Here is a 24,718-nt window from a genome sequence, read left to right as displayed (position 1 = left end):
TGCTGTAGCAACACCCCTCCAAGCAGACTTCACAACAGATGAGCAATGTAGGAAAGCTATCTGATTGTGAAATCCTGCTGCAAGTATTGGAAAATTCTGAGGCAGCATGATGTAAGACAACAGTCAATCACAGTGGCGAGCTGAAGTATCTCATGTCGTGGTAATCAAGGTGAAGCCCAGTCATAGTAAAGCTGCACAAATTTGCTATAAATACCTAGCATCTCAGACCTAGCATCTGGTATGTGACTACTACCGATGCGAAGGCATACTCCATGACAGCCCCATGTGATCCAACTAGGTTGGAATGCTAATTGTTGCCAGCTAAAGAAGACTTGTTCCTTGGTACAAAAGCAATTGTGACAAAAATCATAATAGGGAAAGACATACAGCCATTGGGAACATGTATTGCAAGAATAACTAACAGTGACAGATCACAGCCCTTTGAATATCTTATTTTAACAGAATATAGTCATGATGTTATTCTTGGAGGAAAGTCTTGCAGGCATCACAATCGGTCATAAAATAGATGGGAGCACCAGATTGACATAGCACAAATAACAAAGTTCTGTCTGGGCTGTTCTTTGCCATTAAAGACATTGATATCTTGTAACCGTCAACGAGATGTGTTCCACTCATGATTTGAGATGATCTGTTAAACTGTGAAGCTTACAAAAAGCTACTCAGGCTCACGAAAGAAATCTACATGCCAGTGATTATCATAAGTGTTGTAGGTGGTTAAGGAGAACTTTGGATTTCTAATTGCCTCGAGCAACCACAACTCATATCCAAAGGTATGTGCTCTGATCAAGGAGAAATGTTGGTGAGTGAAAACCTTAAGTGCCAATTTTTGCTTGCTTTCAGATCCAGAGTGGAGAAAAGACAAGAAGTGGCCTATGGTAAAACACCGTACCAATACTGGGAATCATCCACCAATTAGCCGCCTCGTGTATAGAATGTTGTTGGCTGAATGATGGATAGTCCAGGAGGAAGTAAATAAGATGCTGAAAGATGATATCATTGACCTACAGAGAGTCCTGTCCCTCTCCTGTAATCCTTGTGAACACGAAGGGTGGCGCAATGTGTTTCTGCCTTGACTATTGAAAACATGCATCAGTGAGGCCGTAGACAGCTGGAAAGCAGCAAAATATTTCTCAGCTACAGAGATGTAGAGAGGCTACTGGTAAATCCAGAATGACAACGCTCACATGGGAAATACTGCCTTCGTAACTCCTGACGGTCTCTATGAGTTTGAAATTGTGCCTTATGGACCATTTAATGCACCAGTCAGCCTCAAACATATGATGGACAACCTGCTTCAACACCTAAAGCGGACGATGTGTATTTGCTATCTGGATAACATTGTCTTCTTTTTTTTCCCAAACACATTTGATGAATGTCTAAACTCTTTGACAACCATGTTGAAGTGTATTCAGAATACAAGCACCCACCTGAATCTAAAAAAAAATGTTTCTTCACAACCCAAGAAGTAAAAGCCTTGGGGCATCTAATGAATGGTGATGGGTCTGTCCTGAGCACATGTTTAATGTGAGAAGTTTTCTCAGAATATGCTTGTAGTATCAGTGATGCTTAAAGGACTTCCATACCAATGCACATCCCTTGCAAGAATTGCTGCAGGGAGACACCAAATATTCCTGGAATGAAGTGCAAGATAGATCTTTCCTTGTCCGTAAGAAGGCGGTAACATCTTCTCCAGTCCTAGAATCATATGATGAGAATTTTGATATACAAATTCACTCTGATGCTAGTGATTATGAGGTAGCGACAGTTCTAGTGCAAATTCAGGGAAGTGCTTAATAGATGATAGCCTTGTACTTCCAGAGTACTCTGCTATTTCAAGAGAAACTACTGTACAATAAAGAAAGAGTGCCTTGCATTTACTTGGGCCATCAACTAGTTGATGAATGACAGCATAATCTGCAAATAACCCAAGACAGCTGCTCAGATTGTCTCCTAAATCATTTATATAGATTAGGAACAGCAGAGGTCCCATGACCTTGGGGAACACCAGAAATCACTTATGTTTTACTACATGACTTTTCGTCAATTACTATGAATGGTGACCTCTCAGACAGGAAATCATAAATCCAGTCACATGACTGAGACGTTATTCCATAAGCACACAATTTCACTACAAGCCGTTTGTGTGGTACTGTCAAAAGCCTTCTGGAAATCTAGAAATATGGAATCTATCTGAAATCCCTTGTCAATAGCACTCAGCACTTCGTGTGAGCAAAGAGCTAGTTGTGTTTCACAAGAACGATGTTTTCTAAATCCGTGTTGACTGTGTCAATAGACTGTTCTCTTCGAGGTAACTCATAATGTTCAAATGCAACATATGTTCCAAAATCCTTATGCATATCGACATTAATGATATGGGCCTATAGTGAATTACTCCTACTACCCTTCTTGAATGTTGGTGTGACTTGTGCAATTTTCCAGTCTTTGGGTATGGATCTTTTGTTGAGTGAACGGTTGTATATAACTGTTAAGCATGGACCTACTATATCAGCATACTCTGAAAGGAACCTAACTGGTACTCAGTCTGGACCAGAAGCCTTTCTTTTATTAAGTGATTTAAGTTGCTTCACTACTCCGAGGATATCAACTTTTATGTTACTCATGTTGGCAGCTGTTCTTGATTTGAATTCTGGAATGTTTACTCCACCTTCTTGGGTGAAGTAATTTTGGAAGGCTGTGTTAAGTAACTCTGCTTTGGCAGTGCAGTTGTCTATAGTATTTCCATTGTTATCATGCAGAGAAGGCTCTTATTGGTCTTGCCACTAGCATACTTCACGTACAACCACAATCTCTCTGAATTTTCTGACAGGTTTCAAGACAAAGTTTCATTGTGGAAACTATTATAAGTATCTCGAAAGTCCACATTTGATTTCGAGCTTCTGTAAAAGATTGCCAATCTAGGAGATTTTGCGTCTGTTTAAATTTGGCATGTCCTTTCCATTGTTTCTGCAACAGTGTTCGGGCCCGTTTTGTATACCAAAGAGGATCAGCTCCTTCATTCGTTAAATTATTTGGTATAAATCTCTCAGTTGCTGCCGATACTATTTCTTTGAATTCAAGCCACATCTGATCTACACTTACATTATTAATTTGGAAAGGTTGACGATTGTCTCTCAGGGAGGCGTCAAGTGAATTGGTGTTAGCTTTTTTGAATAGGCATATTTTTCGTTATTTTTGGAGGATTTGGGGGTTACAATATTCAATCTCGCTACAACAACCCTGTGTTCACTAATCCCTGTATGCATTTTTATGCTTGTTATTAGCTCGGGATTATTTGTTGCTTGGAGATCAAGTGTGTTTTCACAACCATTTACTATTCATGTGGGCTCATGAACTAACTGCTTGGAATAATTTTCAGAGAATGCATTTAGCACAATTTTGGATGATGTTTTAGACATACCTACAGATTTAAACATGTATATTGCCAACATATTGAGGATAAGTGAAAGTCACCACCAACTATAATACAATGAGTCAGGTACATGTTTGAAGTCAAACTCAAGTTTTCTTTGACCCTTTCAGCAATTGTATCATCTGAATTGGGAGATCAGAAAAAGGATCCCATTATTATTTTATTCCGGTTGCCAATAATGACTACGCATACTAACTCACAGGAACTATCTGCTTAAATTTCACTACAAGATCCTTTCTGAACACCGTTAGGTTCTTCTCAAAAAGTTGAGCAGAACTTATCTCTAGCTAGCTTTCAGTGCCTATAATGATTTGAGCATCAGTGCTTTCTATTAGTGCTTGGAGCTCTGGTACTCAATTCAAAGGATTATGATTGAAAACTCTGATTCTTCTTCTCAGAAACACTTTCCTTGCCATAGTCACTCTACACTTTATATCCTCTCTACTTTGACCACCATCAGTTATTTTGCTCCCCAAATAGCAAAACTCATCTACTACTTTAAGTGTCTCATTTTAAGTAACTCTAATAAACAGGGAGACCACACGAAACTGGCCATAATGTCCATATCTCAGAGTCGTAATTGATTGAGGCAATGTTCAAAATGAGCAGAATGTGCGAACATGTTGTTTACTCTTCCCCATATATTCACTGAGAATATGTGTTACATTATTTGTGTCGTTATCAGGAGAAGGAAAACTAGCATCCTACAGAACAGGGTGTGGAATGTCAGATCCCTTAATCGGGCAGGTAGAGTAGAAAATTTAAAACGGAAATGGGTAGATTAAAGTTAGATATAGTGGGAATTAGTGATGTTCGGTGGCAGGAGGAATGAGACTTCTGGTCAGGTGAATACAGGATTATAAATACAAACTCAAATACCAATAATGCAGTAGTAGGTTTAATAATGAATAAAAAAATAGGAGTGCAGATAAGCTACTAAGAACAGCAGAGGGAAAGCATTATCATAGCCAAGATAGACACGAAGCCCATGCCTGCTACAGTGGTACAAGTTAATAAGCCAACTAACTCCACAGATGATGAAGAGATTGAAGAAATTTATGATGCGATAAAAGAAATTATTCAGATAGTTAAGGGAGATGAAAATTCAGTAGTCATGGGGGAGTGACTGGAATTCGATAGTATGAAAAGGAAGAGAAGGAAAAGTAATAGGTAAATATGGACTGGGGGTAAGGAATGAAAGAGGAAGTCGACTGGTAGAATTTTGCACCGATCATAACGTAATCATAACGCCTCTTGGTTTAAGAATCATGAAAGAATGTCATATATGTGGAAGAGGCCCGGAGACACTGGAAGATTTTAGATAGATTATATAATGGAAGAAGTTTTAAATTGTGTGGACTTTGCTCACTATTTATTGGTTATGAACTGTAGATTACAACTGAAGAAACTGCATAAAAGTAGGAATTTAAGGAGATGGGACACAGGTAAACTGAAAGAACCAGAGGTTGTAGGGAGCTTCAGACAGAACATTAGGGAATGTTAACAAGTACAGGGGAAAGAGATACAATGGAAAAAGAATGGGTAGCTCTGAGTGATGAAATAGTGAAGGCAGCAGAGGATCAAGTAGGTAAAAAGACGAGGGCTAGTAGAAATCCTTGGGTAACAGAAGAGATATTGAATTTAATAGATGAAAGCAGAAAATACAAAAATGCAGTAAGTGAAACAGGCATAAAGGAATACAAAATGTCTCAAATATTAGATCAACAGAAAGGGCAAAATGGCTAACCAAGGATGGCTTGAGGACAAATATAAGGATGTAGAAGCATGTATCACTAGGGGTAAGATAGAATACTGCCTACAGAAAAATTAAAAAGACCGTTGGAGAAAAGAGAACCACCTGTATGAATATCAACAGCTCAGATGGGAAACCCGTCCTAAGCAAAATGAGACACATAAAGTAGTAGATGAGTTTTTCTATTTGGGGAGCAAAATAACTAATAATGGTCAAAGTAGAGAGGATATAAATTGTAGATTGACTATGACAAGGAAAGCGTTTCTGAAGACAAGAAATTTGTTACCATTGACTATAGATTTCAATATAAGGAAGTCTTCTCTGACAGTATTTGTATGTAATGCTGCCATGTATGGAAGTGAAAATGGGCGATAAATAGTTTAGACAGGAAGGCAATAGAAGCTTTCAGAATGTGGTTCTACAGAAGAATGCTGAAAATTAAATAGGTAGATCACTTAACTAATGGGGAAGTACTGAATAGAATTAGGGAGAAGAGGAATTTGTAGCACAACTTGACCAGAAGAAGGGATTAGTTGGTAGGACATGTTCTGAGGCACCAAGGAATCACCAATTTAGTATTGGAGGGAAGAGTAGAGTGCAAAAATCATAGAGGGAGACCACGAGGTGAACACACTAAGCAGATTCAGAAGGATGTAGGTTGCAGCAGTTACTCGGAGATGAAGAAGCTTGCATAGGATAGAGTAGCATGGAGAGCTGCATCAAACCAGTCTCTGGACTGAAGACCGCAACAACATGTGTCATGTGTTTTGCCAGCTAGTATATTAATAACTATGGGCCTTAGAGGTATGCCTTCCTTGTATGGCTCAGGAAGCCCTTATATTTGTGGTATCACAGCTGCTCATGTTCCACGACATTTAACTACATTTCATGGCAAACATGATGCACTGAAAAGAGTCATCTACTTTTCAATTTTATTCGTAGGATCAAAAATCATCTCGTAGTCCACATGACATTCAGTCCATAGCACTGCCATCATTGGCTGTCAGTATTACATTTGAAACTTCCTGGCAGACTATAACTGTGTGCCGGATCAAGACTCGAACTCGGGACCTTTGCCTTTCACGGGAAAGTGTTCTATCATCTGAACTACCCAAGTACGACTCACGACCCATCCTCACAGCTCCAATTCCACCAATACCTGATCTCCTACCTTCCAAACTTTACAGAATCTCTTCTGCAAACCTTGCAGAATTAGCACTCCTGGAGGAAAGGATATTGGTGAAACATAGCTTAGCAACAGCCTGGGGGATGTTTGGAAGGTAGGAGATGAGGTACTGGCAGAACTGAAGCTGTGAGGATGGGTTGTGAGTCATGTTTGGGTAGCTCAAATGATAGAGCACTTACCCGCAAAAGGCAAAGGTCCCAAATTTGAGTCTCGGTCCGGTACAAAGTTTTAATCTGCCAGGAAGTTTCATATCAGCACACACTCCTCTGCAGGGTGAAAATCTCCTTCTGGAAACATCCCACAGGCTGTGGCTCAGACATGTCTCCACAATATCCTTTCTTCCAGGAGTGCTAATTCTGCAAGGTTTGCAAAAGTGCTTCTGTGAAGTTTGGAGGTAGGAGACAAGGTACTGGCAGAATTGAAGCTGTGAGGAAGGGCCATGAGTCTTGCTTGGGTAGCTCAGATGGTAGAGTGCTTGCCTGCGAAAGGCAAAGGTCCAGAGTTTGAGTCTCGGTCTGGTGTACATGCTGAGAAAAACCTGAGAGATTGTGTGTCAACAGATAAGCGTTTTTTTGAGGTATTTCACAAGCTCATGATTGCCAAACTGATTGATGTGCTGTTGTGAACTCTGTGCATGTGCAACAGAGGTTTGGTATGTAACAATACAAGAACACACAATCAACAGTGACCGTACAGCTTTAATTTGCCAGGAAGTTTCATATCAGTGCTCACTCCACTGCAGAGTGAAAATCTCATTCTAGAATTACAGTTTCTTTATCTTCCTGCAGATTTCTCAGTGCTACTCATGCTTTAAAGGAAATGTTTGATCTAATTACTGATAAGCATTCTACAGGCCTCATGGTGAGTCTCTTCAATTGTTTCCAGTGCAAACAAACTAGCAACCTGTTCCACAGAGCTATAAGTAGCATCTTTGGAGTACATGTAAAATTTAACCCTTTACCTAGGCTCTACATTGTATGTAGTGCGGTGTGAGATTAGCTATTATTTGGCCCCAACATCTTGTCTTGGCTTTCTGAGTTAATAAAGAGAACAACAGACAGATTCCTGGATCACAGTGTGTATACAAACCCCACACTAACATCTTAACTCCACACCTCAAAGTCATCACCATCCATCACAAAAAATTCCGTGGTAAAGACTCTTGTCCTTAAAGATTGGATGTTGTGACACAAGGATACCTTCACTTAAGAATTATGCCTATAAATAGCATTCTGAAGGAATATGTACTCAGACTGACAAACTGAGCAGACATTTCAGTCAACATCAAAAATGCCTAAGGAAGAGGCTGAGACTGAGAAAGGTAAAGAAAATCACAAATATTTATCTGCCTTGAGCAGGCCCAATCTCCATACATATTGCTAAATTCTCACCTAAACATGGTATGCAATGTACACTCCTGGAAATTGAAATAAGAACACCGTGAATTCATTGTCCCAGGAAGGGGAAACTTTATTGACACATTCCTGGGGTCAGATACATCACATGATCACACTGACAGAACCACAGGCACATAGACACAGGCAACAGAGCATGCACAATGTCGGCACTAGTACAGTGTATATCCACCTTTCGCAGCAATGCAGGCTGCTATTCTCCCATGGAGACGATCCTAGAGATGCTGGATGTAGTCCTGTGGAACGGCTTGCCATGCCATTTCCACCTGGCGCCTCAGTTGGACCAGCGTTCGTGCTGGACGTGCAGACCGCGTGAGACGACGCTTCATCCAGTCCCAAACATGCTCAATGGGAGACAGATCCGGAGATCTTGCTGGCCAGGGTAGTTGACTTACACCTTCTAGAGCACGTTGGGTGGCACGGGATACATGCGGACGTGCATTGTCCTGTTGGAACAGCAAGTTCCCTTGCCGGTCTAGGAATGGTAGAACGATGGGTTCGATGACGGTTTGGATGTACCGTGCACTATTCAGTGTCCCCTCGACGATCACCTGTGGTGTACGGCCAGTGTAGGAGATCGCTCCCCACACCATGATGCCGGGTGTTGGTCCTGTGTGCCTCGGTCGTATGCAGTCCTGATTGTGGCGCTCACCTGCACGGCGCCAAACACGCATACGACCATCATTGGCACCAAGGCAGAAGTGACTCTCATCGCTGAAGACGACACGTCTCCATTCGTCCCTCCATTCACGCCTGTCGCGACACCACTGGAGGCGGGCTGCACGATGTTGGGGCATGAGCGGAAGACGGCCTAACAGTGTGCGGGACCGTAGCCCAGCTTCATGGAGACGGTTGTGAATGGTCCTCGCCGATACCCCAGGAGCAACAGTGTCCCTAATTTGCTGGGAAGTGGCGGTGCGGTCCCCTACGGCACTGCGTAGGATCCTACGGTCTTGGCGTGCATCCGTGCGTGGCTGCGGTCCGGTCCCAGGTCGACGGGCACCTTCCGCCGACCACTGGCGACAACATCGATGTACTGTGGAGACCTCACGCCCCACGTGTTGAGCAATTCGGCGGTACGTCCACCCGGCCTCCCGCATGCCCACTATACGCCCTCCCTCAAAGTCCGTCAACTGCACATACGGTTCACGTCCACGCTGTCGCGGCATGCTACCAGTGTTAAAGACTGCGATGGAGCTCCGTATGCCACGGCAAACTGGCTGACACTGACGGCGGCGGTGCACAAATGCTGCGCAGCTAGCGCCATTTGACGGCCAACACCGCGGTTCCTGGTGTGTCCGCTGTGACGTGCGTGTGATCATTGCTTGTACAGCCCTCTCGCAGTGTCCGGAGCAAGTATGGTGGGTCTGACATACCGGTGTCAATGTGTTCTTTTTTCCATTTCCAGGAGTGTATTTTGCTTTAATCCACAAAGTTAAAAAAGTTAAAGATGACCTAGGTCTCCAAAAGCTGAGTGTGTACTGCATTCCATGGGAATGTGGCACAATTTATGTGCCACAGACTATGTGATCTGTCGATCAGTGGTGCAAAGAACGTCATTGATACACCTAACTAAAACAATCATACAAATCAACTGTTTCTGAGCTCTACCTCATGCATAATCAAGAAATGAAATGTGATGAAAACAATAAAGTACAAACACTAAATCTTTGGGATGAGCATCAAAGAATACACACTTCACAGTCTGGCTGGAGTCCAGTCGGTGAATATACGTAACGTCACTCACAACACCTGAAGAAGAAACCTGGAACATTTATTGAAATTTGTGTAGAATAATGGAGTCAACAACTTGGCAGTACACCTGAAAGCATACAATTAATAAAGGTTAAGGATGGGTGGGGACAGGTGTCAACCTTACTGAATTATCTATTTAATAATTCGTAGCTGCAAAAAACAACATTCACAGTCTCGGCAGTGAGTCCAGGCAGTGAGTACACATATCAGCGCAACTCACAGCACCTGAAGAAGACGACTGGGTCAGTCATTGAAATGTGCATAAAATGGAAACGACGACACAGCTAAACAACTGGAAGTATGCCATTAACCAATCATGCTGAGAAAAACCTGAGAGATTGTGCGTCAACAGATAAGCGTTTTTTTGAGGTATTTCACAAGCTCATGATTGCCAAACTGATTGATGTGCTGTTGTGAACTCTGTGCATGTGCAACAGAGGTTTGGTATGTAACAATACAAGAACACACAATCAACAGTGACCATATTCTTGCCACCCATGAAGTAAGTTCGTCAGCAGTACGGGAGGTCATTGTCCAATACCACATGTGGCATGGCAGCTATCATTGATAATGTGGCATGCTTCTGTGACATTTGTCAAGTTTGGTACTGGCTGCGCACACTACAGCCAGCTTTTGACAAGTCAGATGAAGGTGCTTGCAATGCTACTTGCTCAGGAACAGCAGCATTTGCAGCAGGATAGTGCCGCACATATTATAGGTACAATGCAATGTGACAGTGACCAGGGCAAGGAACTCGATGGCAGGATGAGGCAAAGGACAATAACTACTCATGCTCTGAAGGTTGTTCTAGTACTCCTGAAGAGTTTCTAGATGGCATCAGAGACATTTTACACAAAAAAATGCCACTGAATCTACTTTCAAAGAAGTCAATCACTGAGCTTAATGCAAACTGTTAAATGGACTTTATTTCAAGCCAAACTTATGGGCAGGCTTGAAGAGCTGTGGACAGAGAATGCAAACTTGCGTGATAACCTTTCTAAAACTGGCTCTCAGGTGTTAACAACACATGCTGAACCATTACAACAGGAAAACTACAATTTAAAGTAGGAAATGAGCAACGTGGTGTCCACTTCTGCAGCCACAGTCACATCACGAATGTAGATGTCAACAGCAGCTGTTCAGATCCACCACTTGCTCACATTATAAACAAACAAACACTGTATTCATAATATCAGTGGACAATAAAGACACCAGAGAAGAAAAATTTAACAGACGCTATAGACCCTAGGGAAGACAAAACCAGAATTAAATCAATCAAAGCTGTTAACAGTGTCATCATTACTGAATTAGAAAATGAAGAGGATTGCAAGAAATTACACAAAAAAGCAAAACAGATAAATATCTCAAACGCAAGCCTCCAAAAAATCACAGGTCCCGACTCATCATATTGTCATGAGACAACCAAAATCAGGTCCAAATCCAGGAGCATGGCTGTCAATATAATACAACACTTACTGCTGAAACAACATTTATTATGAACACCAATGGACAGCCAGAACAGAACTGACCTCCTGGATGTATATTGCCGCTACATACACAAACTTCGAATGTTCCAGAATGCTGGTATTTATACATATACTGAATATTCCAGAATATACAGATATTACAAATGTAACATATTTAAAGAATCTTCCAGAACTGATAAATGCAACATAACACACAAATGATGGTGGTCAGGTTTGAATTTGTGACTTGCACCACAACAGCTAGCGTTTCAGGAGTTCTCACTGGAGCTGACTACAACCATCATGGATCTAGACCTAGTAACTGCTCCTCTGTAAGGTGGCACTGGAGGATCCTCACACTCTGGTAATCTTGTCACATACTTTTCACTATGATGAGCATTCTAAGTAGCACTTTTAATCACAGCTTTGTGATCGTCAACTAGGTCTTCAGCTTCCTTGATCTTCCCATCATCAATGTGTACCTTTCGACTTTAGTAAGACTCATTTAGAGGACATTGGTGATGATTCCGTGATTTTGTCTTCTTGATGAAAGGTAAGATCTTAGAATTTGTGCGTGTCATGTAAAAAGCAATGAAGGATACAATACGGCCCAAAATAGCACTTCAGAAGTTTTTCCAACAGTCCCACTTTCTGCACAAATAATCCATGTTTCACATGGCCATTCTGAGTATCAGCTGGTTGAAATGGAAACAGCATATACTTTGTCGTTCCACCCTTACAACTGTGTTAGAATGAACAGTGTCTAATGCCTTGCATCGCTGTGTTGTATTCAGATATCACCTGGGCAGTATCCTAATCTCTCTGTACATCATCAATGTATGCCATGAGCACATTTGCCAATGTCTTATTTAAGTGAATTGAGGCCATTCACGTGTGGATGGTAGGCAGTTGTCAATCTGTGGGTGATATCATAACATGAAATTACCTCTTATACTGGTCTCAATTGGAAAGCTTTTACAAGTTCAGAGAGCATCACATAAAGTGCTCCACACTTCAACATTATGTTTTCTACACATAACATTGCAAGGGCTTCAGCAGTTAGCACAGTTTTGGTGACAACAGGTAGTCAGTGTGGACTATTATCCAGTTATTCTTGTTTGTCAATTTTGGGAATCTGTCCAAGAGATTGATTCCAGTTCAGTGGAGTGACGCTGCAGCACGTGGATTAGTACAAGATGCCCCAAGGTAATTACGGCACATGCTTCCATTGTTGAAATTCCTTGCTATTGTGCCTAATGGATCAACAGAGAGACAGCCAGAGTTGGACGGTAACTACATCTGATTCTGTCTAGAGTGTTCACGAAACACAGGTGACTGGACGTTGGAGTTTTGTGGAAATATCTCAGGACAGCTGGCTCTAAATGAGCTAGGATGATGAGCAACCATTTCCACACCATCAGATCATAGTTCCTCTTATACAATGCTCCAGTATTTAATTGGAATTCTCTGCTGGTCAGTTCCTTCTTCTTCAGGGCTTTATGCTTTTCAGCAGCTATTCCCTGTGTTCAGCAGTGATGACATTTAGTGTGGCAATGACTGAGATTTCATCCTCACTGATGTTTTGCTGAAGGATTCCTTGAAAGGCCAAGATATCCTTGTGTTTATGAGCACTTCTGTACACCACTGTGATGTTCTACTCCTGAAGTCTCTGTGCCTATCTTACCAGCTGACCCGACATATCCTTCAGGTTAGTCAGCCAACAGAGAGAAAGGTGATCCATTGCATCAGTGAATGGTTTGCCAAATAAATATGGCCAGAAATTTTTGATGGCCCAAGTAAATGCAAGGCACTCTTTCTTTATTGTACAGTAGTTTCTCTTGAAATAGCAGAGTACTCTGGAAGTACAAGGCTATCATCTATTAAGCACTTCCCTGAATTTGCACTAGAACTGTCGCTACCTCATAATCACTAGCATCAGAGTGAATTTGTATATCAAAATTCTCATCATATGATTCTAGGACTGGAGAAGATGTTACCGCCTTCTTACGGACAAGGAAAGATCTATCTTGCACCTCATTCCAGGAATATTTGGTGTCTCCCTGCAGCAATTCTTGCAAGGGATGTGCATTGGTATGGAAGTCCTTTAAGCATCACTGATACTACAAACACATTCTGAGAAAACTTCTCACATTAAACATGTGCTCAAGACAGACCCATCACCATTCATTAGATGCCCCAAGGCTTTTACTTCTTGGGTTGTGAAGAAACATTTTTTTTTTTTAGATTCAGGTGGGTGCTTGTATTCTGAATACACTTCAACATGGTTGTCAAAGAGTTTAGACATTCTTCAAATGTGTTTGGGAAAAAAAAGAAGACAATGTTATCCAGATAGCAAATACACATCGTCCGCTTTAGGTGTTGAAGCAGGTTGTCCATCATATGTTTGAGGCTGACTGGTGCATTAAATGGTCCATAAGGCACAATTTCAAACTCATAGAGACCGTCAGGAGTTACGAAGGCAGTATTTCCCATGTGAGCGTTGTCATTTTGGATTTACTAGTAGCCTCTCTACATCTCTGTAGCTGAGAAATATTTTGCTGCTTTCCAGCTGTCTACGGCCTCACTGATGCATGGCAATGAATACACATTTTTCATCATGATCATTTTCAGTTTTCAATAGTCAAGGCAGAAACACATTGCGCCACCCTTCGTGTTCACAAGGATTACAGGAGAGGGACAGGACTCTCTGTAGGTCAATGATATCATCTTTCAGCATCTTATTTACTTCCTCCTGGACTATCCATCATTCAGCTAACAACATTCTATACACGAGCCGGCTAATTGGTGGATGATTCCCAGTATTGGTACGGTGTTTTACCATAGGTCACTTCTTGTCTTTTCTCCACTCTGGATCTGAAAGCAAGCAAAAATTGGCACTTAAGGTTTTCACTCACCAACATTTCTCCTTGATCAGAGCACATACCTTTGGATATGAGTTGTGGTTGCTCGAGGCAATTAGAAATCCAAAGTTCTCCTTAACCACCTACAACACTTATGATAATCACTGGCATGTAGATTTCTTTCGTGAGCCTGAGTAGCTTTTTGTAAGCTTCACAGTTTAACAGATCATCTCAAATCATGAGTGGAACACATCTCGTTGACGGTTACAAGATATCAATGTCTTTAATGGCAAAGAACAGCCCAGACAGAACTTTGTTATTTGTGCTATGTCAATCTGGTGCTCCCATCTATTTTATGACCGATTGTGATGCCTGCAAGACTTTCCTCCAAGAATAACATCATGACTATATTCTGTTAAAATAAGATATTCAAAGGGCTGTGATCTGTCACTGTTAGTTATTCTTGCAATACATGTTCCCAATGGCTGTATGTCTTTCCCTATTATGATTTTTGTCACAATTGCTTTTGTACCAAGGAACAAGTCTTCTTTAGCTGGCAACAATTAGCATTCCAACCTAGTTGGATCACATGGGGCTGTCATGGAGTATGCCTTCGCATCGGTAGTAGTCACATACCAGATGCTAGGTCTGAGATGCTAGGTATTTATAGCAAATTTGTGCAGCTTTACTATGACTGGGCTTCACCTTGATTACCACGACATGAGATACTTCAGCTCGCCACTGTGATTGACTGTTGTCTTACATCATGCTGCCTCAGAATTTTCCAGTACTTGCAGCAGGATTTCACAATCAGATAGCTTTCCTACATTGCTCATCTGTTGTGAAGTCTGCTTGAAGGGGTGTTGCTACAGCACAAAGTTCATATACTAACATGGGAAATCTGAGATGGATTAACAATATGAATTAGGATAAAATGTTCTCAGCACGGGGAGGTGACAAACAGGAGACAAGCACATTGAAAAGTACTGTTGCACATTTATTTTTATTTTTATTTATTTATTATTTTGTGTATATCTGTTGTTCAGTGCCTCTTGTGTGTGGTGAGTAGGATTCTATCCTAATTCACATTGATAAACGAATGTTTTGCAGAAGTCTCTTCAGGGACCTAACATATCTTATACTTACATGCCAAACTATGTACTTCTTAATAGTACTCATTCTTAGTAACAAAAGTGAGTTTAGCCTCAATAGTAGAAGTAAAAATAGTTTCCAGTAAAACTGTGCATTCTTATCTAGAGTTCTGAATTGAGTTTGTACTCTGATGTAAAGTCATAGAGCAGGTGCCAGTAGATGTCAGGAAATAATTGAAAATCCCTGACTATTCAAAAAGCAATGTAAAAATTACCTTATTAGTCACTTCTTCCACAACAGCAGTTCCTAACCTGTGGGTACTTACCCTCCGATGGGTAAAATGAAATTTTGTGAGGGGTGAAAGCAATAACATTTGAGCATCTCTGATGGTAAAACTGACACTTAGATGTTACACGTAATTAAATATCTCACAAAAATACATACTTCAAGTCAAAGGTAGTTCTTGCTATGGACCTGAAGTTGTTCTGTTATTCTTTCAGCAACAGATAAACAAGTTGTGAGCCCAACAGTAGCTATGTAATGCCACAACACTGCTGTAGGGCTTCTAGTGAATTGTTGTTATTGTTGTTGTCGTTATTATTATTATTATTATTATTATTATTATTATTATTACTATTAGTATTATTACTGTTAGTGGCAGTGATGAGAGACAAAGTGTGGGTAGCCCAAAGTCTTCCAATTTCAGTCAGTTCAGAAGTAAGGAGTCCAATTATAAAGTGATGTACAAACAATAAGTATAGTACACACATTTTAACTTTGTTGCTTTTAAATGGGAGTGTGGGGTATATATGAAGCAAGTGTTGCTAGGGGGAGGAGTAGTGCAAAGAAAGTATGTTCTGTAATAAGTGTCTAGTCTCAGTATAGACAGCTAGCTTTCCTTTCTGAGGATCTGTAGGAAGCGCTGAGAATTGCGTAATCATTCTATAATAAAAGATTGTTAGAAATAAGCAGCACCAATTGTCTCACTGACTCATTAGCTTGTTATTTAATAAAACACCCACAGAAGCTAAATAATCATTTATCTTTTGTAGTTTCAGAAATAAGTGTTCACAGAAAATTCTTTTTCATTCTAAAGGGGTTTAGTAATGTGCTAATGTTGTTGATATAATCTGTTTGTTTGTGTGTGTGTGTGGGGGGCGGGGGAGGGGGGTGTTACTAGCCAGTGTCTGATTACCCTTAGGGTAATGGTCTCAGAAAGCCTGAGAACCACTGCTGTTCAGTTTGTAAGAATATCTGTCAGGGACGTAAATTTCACATAACTGTATTGTTTGTATGAAACAAAGCTTGACGTAAGCAGTATTAAATAAAAAAAGCAGCTGAGTGGTATAAGAGAAAGAGCAATGGCTTTCATCAAACTAGTTGCTGTCCTTCCACTATACATAAACAAAGTAATTTCTAGTAATTCCAGTAATTATCCATTTGAGTAGAATATCACTACTCATAATTTAACAATGAAAAGAATCAATTTTTGACAAAATAATGGAATTTGATAGATAAAAAAATCTACTCACCAAGTGGTGGCAGAACACACACATAAAATAAGGTTATAATTAGGCAGGCTTTCAGAGCTAGTGGCTCTTTCTTCAGGCAGAAAGTTTGAAAGGGAAGGAAGAGTTGTGAAGGAAAAGAACTGGCGATGTCTAGGAAAAGGGGTAGCTTTCGGGAAAGTCACCCAGGACCATGGGTCAGGGGAGACTTACCAGATGGGATAAGAAGAAAAGACAGATATATTTTTACTACAAACTGATTTTATATCATTGACCTTGTCTTGCTGACCAGACACTTCCTTCACAACTGACCATATGGTTTTACTTTTATCCTGTGAATTAGCTATTCTATTTGCATACAACATACTCTTTGCCTTCCTAATAACATTTTTAAGCACCTAACAATACTGTTTGTAAACTGCTGCTGTGGCTTGACTGTGACTATTCCTAACATTTTGATATAATTCCCACATTGTTCTACATGATATCCTTATCCCACCAGTCAGCCACCCAGGCTGCCTAATGCTCCTGGTACCCCACTTAGAATGTTCTAATGGACAGCAACTCTCAAAGAGAATGAGAAATGTGTTAAGGAAAGTATTATATTTATCATCTATGTTATCGGCACTATAAACATCCTGCCACTCTTGTTCCTTGAGAAGGTTTAAAAAACTCTCTACTGCTGTTGGATTAACTTTCCTACATAGTTTGTAATTATATTTAGTGTTAAAATTTGTGCATCATGGTCTGAAAGGCTATTCACCGTTTTACTAACAGAATGCCCAGCTAGTAATGAAGACTGAATAAAAATATTATCTATGACTGTGCTACTGTTCCCTTGCATCCTGATTGGAAAAAACACAGTCTGCAACAACAACAATTCAAAGTTTAGTTTTACTAAATTCAACTGCCCTTGCACAACATTCAAATATCTGTTCAGTGCAGTGTCATGATATGTCTATGGACGCAAATGGAATACTGTTTTCTTTACGTACATAGCCCCCCCCCCCCCCCCCCCCCCCAGTAAGGAACTCCTTGAAACACAGCCAGCTAGTCTGTATCCTGGTAAAGGAAGCCTCTGAATTGTCAAATAATTTAAGTGGTGCTCTGATATACCAATAACTTCAGAGTCAACATCTATAAGCAGTTCACTAACTTCATCTCTAATACCTCTTATACTTTGATGAAATATGCTAATTCCTTCTACTTGGAAACATGATGTCCTCTGAAGGTGAGCCCTTAGTTAGAGGGACTTCCTTTAAGCAGGTATACCCATCAGCTGACTTCAGTCTAAGAAAGGTGCAGCTGTAACACCAACTACTACAGGAATTTTTCCACGAGTGATCTCACCACCACACATTACACTGTCACTTATAAGTTTTGCCAGCCTCCCCTTCCCATACCTATTGAGGCACAGGCCACGCCTTGTGAAACCCAATCTACTGACAGACCCAACTGGCACCACTGAAATGTGACCCATGCCCTCTGCTATCAGCACCCCCTCCAGCCTCATGTTAACGTGCCTAACAGCCACATTAAGATGCGGCCGATCATGATGCTGAAACAGTTGCACAAAATGCACATTAGTGCCACCAGTTTGACTAGCTATCTTTACCAGGTCACCACCTACATCATATTCCCCGTCCCTATCTAGACAGTTCCTGCTCCACCCACCATCACTACTTGATCCTCTTTCGTAAAATTCTTACGTAACTCCCCTATGCTTTCAGTCACCTGAGCCAACCCTGCACTAGGCTTCACAATGCTGGTGACCTGGTACTCACTCCCCAACACTTCCTGCAACTGCTGGCCCACAACTCTACCATGCAAACTACCTAGCAGCAGAATCTTCTTCTTTCTGTTAGACTTTGCAACTGACCTAGGCCTCCTAACTGCTGAGGACTGCTGCATGTTCCCTACATATACAGCTACAAGAGGCTCCTCTCCATTCAACTATCACAGTTGGTCAAATCTATTGCATATATGCAAAGTATAACTGTCTGAATATACCACCTCCTCCTCCTACCTCTTGCCAACTGCCAGTTCCCATTCCCCACCACCCTTCACCCTACTCAACCTATCTAGTTCCTCCTTTGCACGTTGTAACTGCACCTGACAGGCATAGATCTTACACTTCTGCTCCTCTATCAACTTACTTCTACTACAGATTCTGCATTCCCAGGAGAGGATCTCGCTAGAATGCCCACTGCAACTACGGTCTACAGCATGTAATGGTAAAAACAGTTAAGAGCACATGGTAGTACAATTCCATGACACTAATAAACAACTGAACAATAGACTCATTCACTGTAGAATAAGGTATCCGTTTCACACAAAGACAGTATCAAATCAATTATGCTACGGACTCTGCAAGAGCGTGGAAGTGTTGGGAGCTATTCTGTAAAAGTCTGCTCAACAGCTGACCACAAGTCGTAAAAAAAAAATAATACGAGCATGCATGAAGATATGTATATTAACCATTACGCCTAAAGGACTGAGGTAATGTCACCACTGGCAACAAGAAGTAAGATGGTAACTTAAAAATTATGTACAGGTCAACAGCACTTTGAACTGGACACAGCAATTACAGCACCATGTCAGTTGATTCCAAAAGGAAAGCATTGTGTTCCAAACTAATTCTGTGGGCCGTCCAGGTGCTATGGTGGCAGAGGAACAGAGAAATGAAAACTTTGAATGGCAAGAGGCCACCATTATCAGAAATGTAAAGGCTTGAAGGTCATATGATATGCAGTCAACAGGCCACCTGTTTCTAGGAGAGGGGTAAGGGGGAATGTTGGTGAGAAAGGGGGATGGGCATGTCATCAAAGAGAATTATCCACGGGCATGTAAGCTGAAAACAGTAACAGCAAGACCTGTCCCATACATCCTCCCATCACCATCTACTCCAGTCCAGTCACAAACATCGGCTATCCCACCAAAAGCAGGGCTACCTGTGAAAGCAGTCATGTCATATACAAGCTAAGCTGCAACCACTGTGCTGCATTCTATGTGGGCATGACAACCAACAAGCTGTCTGTCCGCATGAACGGCCACCGACAAACTGTGGCCAAGAAACAAGTGGACCACCCTGTTGCTGAACGTGCTGCCAAACATGACATGCTTCATTTCAATGACTGCTTCACAGCCTGTACCATATGAATCCTTCCCACCAACAACAGCTTTTCTGAATTGCACAGGTGGGAACTTTCCCTGCAATACATCCCACATTCCCATAACCCTCCTGGTCTCAACCTTCATTAGTCACTGTTCTCACCCAGCCAGCCCCTTCCCTGTACCCGTTCCAGCACTACACAGCCATCATTCCACGATCACACTCAGTCTTTTTACTTCTCTCCTTTTCAGCTACTTCCCCCTCCCCCTCCCCCCCCCCCCCCGACTCCCCTCGCCATCTAACCTGCAGCACTTCACTGTCTAACACCACCATCATACTCCCCTCCCTGCCCCAGCTTCTTCCTCACCCCCACCCAGTCACCACTCCCATCATGCACAGGTGCTGCTGCTCACAGTATGGTTTCAGTTGCCTGAGATTGCAGTCGTGTGTTCGTGTGTGTGTGTGTGTGTGTGTGTGTGTGTGTGTGTGTGTGTGTGTGTGTGTGTGTGTGTACGTCTATTGTTAATGGCCAAAAGCTTTATTTGTGACAGTCTTTTTGTTGTGCCTACCTGTGATTCAGCATCTCCACTATATGGTGAGTAGCAACTTTCCTTTTCGTAATATTGTCACATTCCACACTGGATTTTCCACTGTTGGATTACTGATATACAAATATCACTTAGTAGTGTAGGGGATGATCACTCTAATAACAGTTATCAGTGTATTCACACAATTATTAAGTATGTAGTTACAGAAAACCACTGAAATTAAAGTACTTGAAATGTAACACAACCTAGTTAGGATCACATAACCTCACATGGAGCATTTAACTGCCAATTTTAAAACTTTTTTGTATGTCTTCTTTTAACTAGCTGTATATCATTCAATCCAAGCCAAAGGATACCAACGGTTGACAATTTATTCTAGCAGTTGAAAGAATGAAAGAATATGAAAATTTGGTTTTACTCACCAACGAGCTTTTGAAATTGCACTGTTGTGTTACTCTGAACACATGGAGTGTTAAAATTTGAATGCTCTCTGTTGACTGTCTCGAACTCTCGTGAAGAGTAACCAAGTTGGTAGAGAACTTTGTTTCTGATACAATGCTAGAGATTAAACAAAACATCTGCATACAAATTTCCCATTAATCTAAAATTTCAGCACGAGTAAACTGTGGCATACAGGTATTTCCTACAGTAACATTCATTGTTTTGATCATGAATGTTCAAGTAACAAACAGAGCAATGCAAAAGAAATTTGTTACTCGTAAGTAAATGCAATAACACACCACTTTCATTACTCATATCATTAGCTGATCCCAGATAAATTCTCTTTATCAGTAAAAACTGGTGCTACTTTTTATGAAGCAAATAATAGTTCTGGCCCACAGTATACAGGAAAATAAGCTATGACTGGAAGTGGAGATGCAAGAGGAGTAATACAACATTATCATTTTGATATGGGTAATGCAATCTGCTCATCATTTATGATGGATGTTTGTTTACTCTACCAAATTGCTATACACGTGCAACCCCACCCCTGATTCTTTAAAGAACAAACTCCTATGAATAAAACATTATCAAACACAGGATGAGTATAGTTGGGATAATTTGCACTTCATTTTAAGAAAACTGGCTTCCCAATGTTTATGACATCATATCTCCTGAAATACATGTCATACAGTGATATAATTGGATACTGTCTGGAAAATGTGTTGCAAGTAGAGGTAGCAGTAAAGAAAAACTAAATTAAAATGGTATGCCTGATGTTGAAGTTTCACTGAATGAACAATAAAAAATATAGTAAGTGCTAAACTATTTCAAAAATGTGGTACGTGATAAACTACTTTCCTTTCACAAATATGTGGATGGCAGGGTTTCGAAGAGTGGGGGTGGGGACTGTCAGTGAGAAAAAATTTCAGAAAGGTTTGAAATTGTTAGTAAAATTTGTTGGAAGTTGCTAAATCTCCCACTCTCAAATACTGGACAACTTTAGTTTGGATAATCTACACACCATTGGTTATTCTGCCCAAGATATAAACACAGTCTCTAACTTTAATACTTGACTTACATTGTTAAACCTTTAATGTAAGATTATACCTCTGAAGTAGTAAATTATTACAGCATTTAAAATTTTTAGATTTGGTCAACAATTATATGGGATACCGAAAATTAATTTTTTGTTGCCCCTGGAAACCATAAGATGGGTAACCTGCAACTGGATCCAGGTGACTGTTTTACCCATTTAGTAATTTAGATAACTTCATTTCTGTGATCATGTATAATGTGACTCATTTACATTCACCCTATGATGGGATATACAGGATATGTGTGAATGAGTGAATGGATGATACTGGATGCACCTACATTACAATGTAAATATGCCTTCTATGCAGACAGTGTCACAAACCTGAACTGAATAAGAAAGACGAAACATCCCATCCCCATATGAAACTTTTCTGCATAATTCAGGAAGCCTGAAATTGTTCCTGTTTGCGTGCTAACCCATGTGCCCTGTGACAAGTAGTTTGTCAAGGCACTTACGTAATACCATGGACTTGCAGCCTCAGCAGTTCTGAATGATGTGGCTACTCATGTAGTGTAACCAGCATTCAAATGATGAGAAGGATGCTTGACATTGTAACCCATTTACCTACTTTTGCATTACAGTCTAACCAACAGAAATCTAAATCAGCCTGGAAGATTACAAAGATGGCATGATATTTACATCTAACACATAGCCTTTGATGAAATGATTGAAATCTAGAGTACTGTCAGCTATATCTCCCGTGGAAACATGCTTGATAAGCAATAGTAAGACACAGGTAAACAAAAACAAGGATTTATTACAACCACAGCAGAGAGATATAATGACAAAGGAAAAACTCTTCTCTTGTCATCGGTTGGCTACAGACTTCCTTTTGTGACAGCTCGCTTTGTTGTATCCCCGACATCATCACAAGCATTCTTCCCAAGCACTGAAGCGAAAAAGTGCCATTCTATATCAAACCCAAAATCTTCTTTATGAAAGGAGATGTTAATAATTTTTTTGTTTGATTTTATATTGACTTGCTGCCCCATCCAAAAAGTAAATCAGTTTTTTTATGGAATGGTGGAGCTGTTTAATGTAGTTTGTTAATTTTAGTTGAAAAATGTGCACTGCTGTAGTGTTGTGTTCAAGGTAGTCACTTATGACACAAAAGCTGTGGCTCATTAGTTCATCTTCATCCTTATAATAGAATACAAATGGATAAACTGTGGCCTGTTTGTTTACCCAGTGGTGCCCTTGTACTTCATCTTGAACAACAAAGGAATAATTTTCTGAAAAGTCAGCAAGAACTAAGCATTCATCAGCTGCCAAGGTTTGCTTTATTGGTCTTTCAAAAATTTACTTTGAGCTTTTGTAAAAAAATTATGCATTTTCAGATTTTCAAAGTTAACCACCAACATTTCAAAAAATTCTTCTTGTGATTTTATGACTGTCACCTTTTCAGTTCTGTCTAGTGTCACTCATTGTTTGTATTTTATACTGTCAGGCATCAAATCGTCTTCTTCAGATTCTTCAAACATGTCAAGTAAGGCTTGTTTGTCTGGACAATCTTCACATTTTCCCTTGATCATACAATTGTAAACTGTCAATATTGCATACCGTAACTTCCAAAAGGTCTTTATAGTCAACTCTAACATTGGCCCCATCTACCATCAACTTTACATTCTGATGATACAAACAAACACAAACATTGTGGGTGCCAGATGCCCCTGCAACAATACACCATCTTGGTCTCAACTAGCAAAACTTTGATCTTCCAACTTCAATGTCAGGATTTCCTTGTTTAAATTCAGTGAACAGTTCATTTAAATTACACAGTATTAATCTTTTTTGTCTTTGAATCTTAGAACCATTTTCTTTCACAGAAACACAGTCTTTTTTGTCAGACATCAAATGACTGTTATTTTCATCGTCATAATACTTAATAACTTTGTTGATTGTGTTTTCATCTACCAAATTAGATGCACTTTTCTTCTGTGATGCTGGTAAAATTCCCTGTTCTTTTATTAATTGCCTTGTTAATTTAACAAGACGTTCTGGCACATTAAATTCATCATTAACTTCTGCTCAACTCCAAGAATTTAGCAGTAAAATAATAATCTTAATTTTATCCTCTTTGTTTGAAGTACTGCATTTAGTTTTTAGTTTTTCTACCAAATCATCATATTCAGTTGGTGAAGTTTTATAAATTCAAATTGTATTTTGAAATGGAACTTCCAAATTCTTTTTGACTGTAGCTGCCACTTTCTCAAAAAATGGTTCAAATGGCTCTGAGCACTATGGGACTTAACTTCTAAGGTCATCAGTCCCCTAGAACTTAGAACTACTTAAACCTAACTAACCTAAGGACATCACATACATCCATGCCTGAGGCAGGATTTGAACCTGCGACCGTAGCGGCCGCGCGGTTCCAGACTGTAGCGCCTGTAACCGCTTGGCCACCACGGCCGGCGCCACTTTCTCAATTTTTGTATTCAAGGCACTTGGTCCTTTATCTTGACTTAGTTTTCTAATTTTACTAGCAGGCGATATACCCAAGATCTCACAAGATGTATCTACTTTTTTAATGGTTGCTAATAAGTTACAAAATTCTGTATCAGAGGTTTCACTATCCTTTCTCTTGTGAATTACAAATATCTTAGATTAACATGCTGGACACAATGATTTTCCTGGTATGAGATTGACAAAAGGGCTTTTATTTTTAGAACAATGATCAAATGTTATTTCTCGCAGACCTTTTGTTATAGGTTTCTTATGTTTCTCAAAAAGGTCCATGGAAGACTGACAAAAGAGGTGATGAAAATTTTTTAACTATTTCATTTCATGGTACTTGCATGTTGATTTTACCTCTGGGCCGACTCATAAGTAAAACAACACTTTTTCTTCTTCACTGTAATCTTCGATTAAAGTAATGTCTTTAGGATACACTCCACACACACTTTTATGACATGTTTCATCAATAATAACACCAACAGAACACTGAGACATCATTTTTCAACTGCACACTTCAAGAACTTTTAGCTAAATAAGGGTGAGTAGAAAATTGTTGGTTTAAGGGGGAGACAACAAT

At 40.3% G+C, this 24,718-nt stretch overlaps 1 protein-coding gene across 3 annotated transcripts in view; it reads right to left on the bottom strand.

The window, feature by feature from the left end:
• Positions 1-24,718, bottom strand: part of LOC126088551 (WD repeat-containing protein 89) — a 235,217-nt gene that overhangs the window by 186,701 nt on the left and 23,798 nt on the right. The window lies entirely within an intron of this gene.

Source organism: Schistocerca cancellata, chromosome 6 (assembly GCF_023864275.1).
Source record: "Schistocerca cancellata isolate TAMUIC-IGC-003103 chromosome 6, iqSchCanc2.1, whole genome shotgun sequence".
Taxonomy (NCBI): Eukaryota; Metazoa; Arthropoda; class Insecta; order Orthoptera; family Acrididae; genus Schistocerca; species Schistocerca cancellata.
This window is presented reverse-complemented; position numbering and strand designations above follow the sequence as displayed.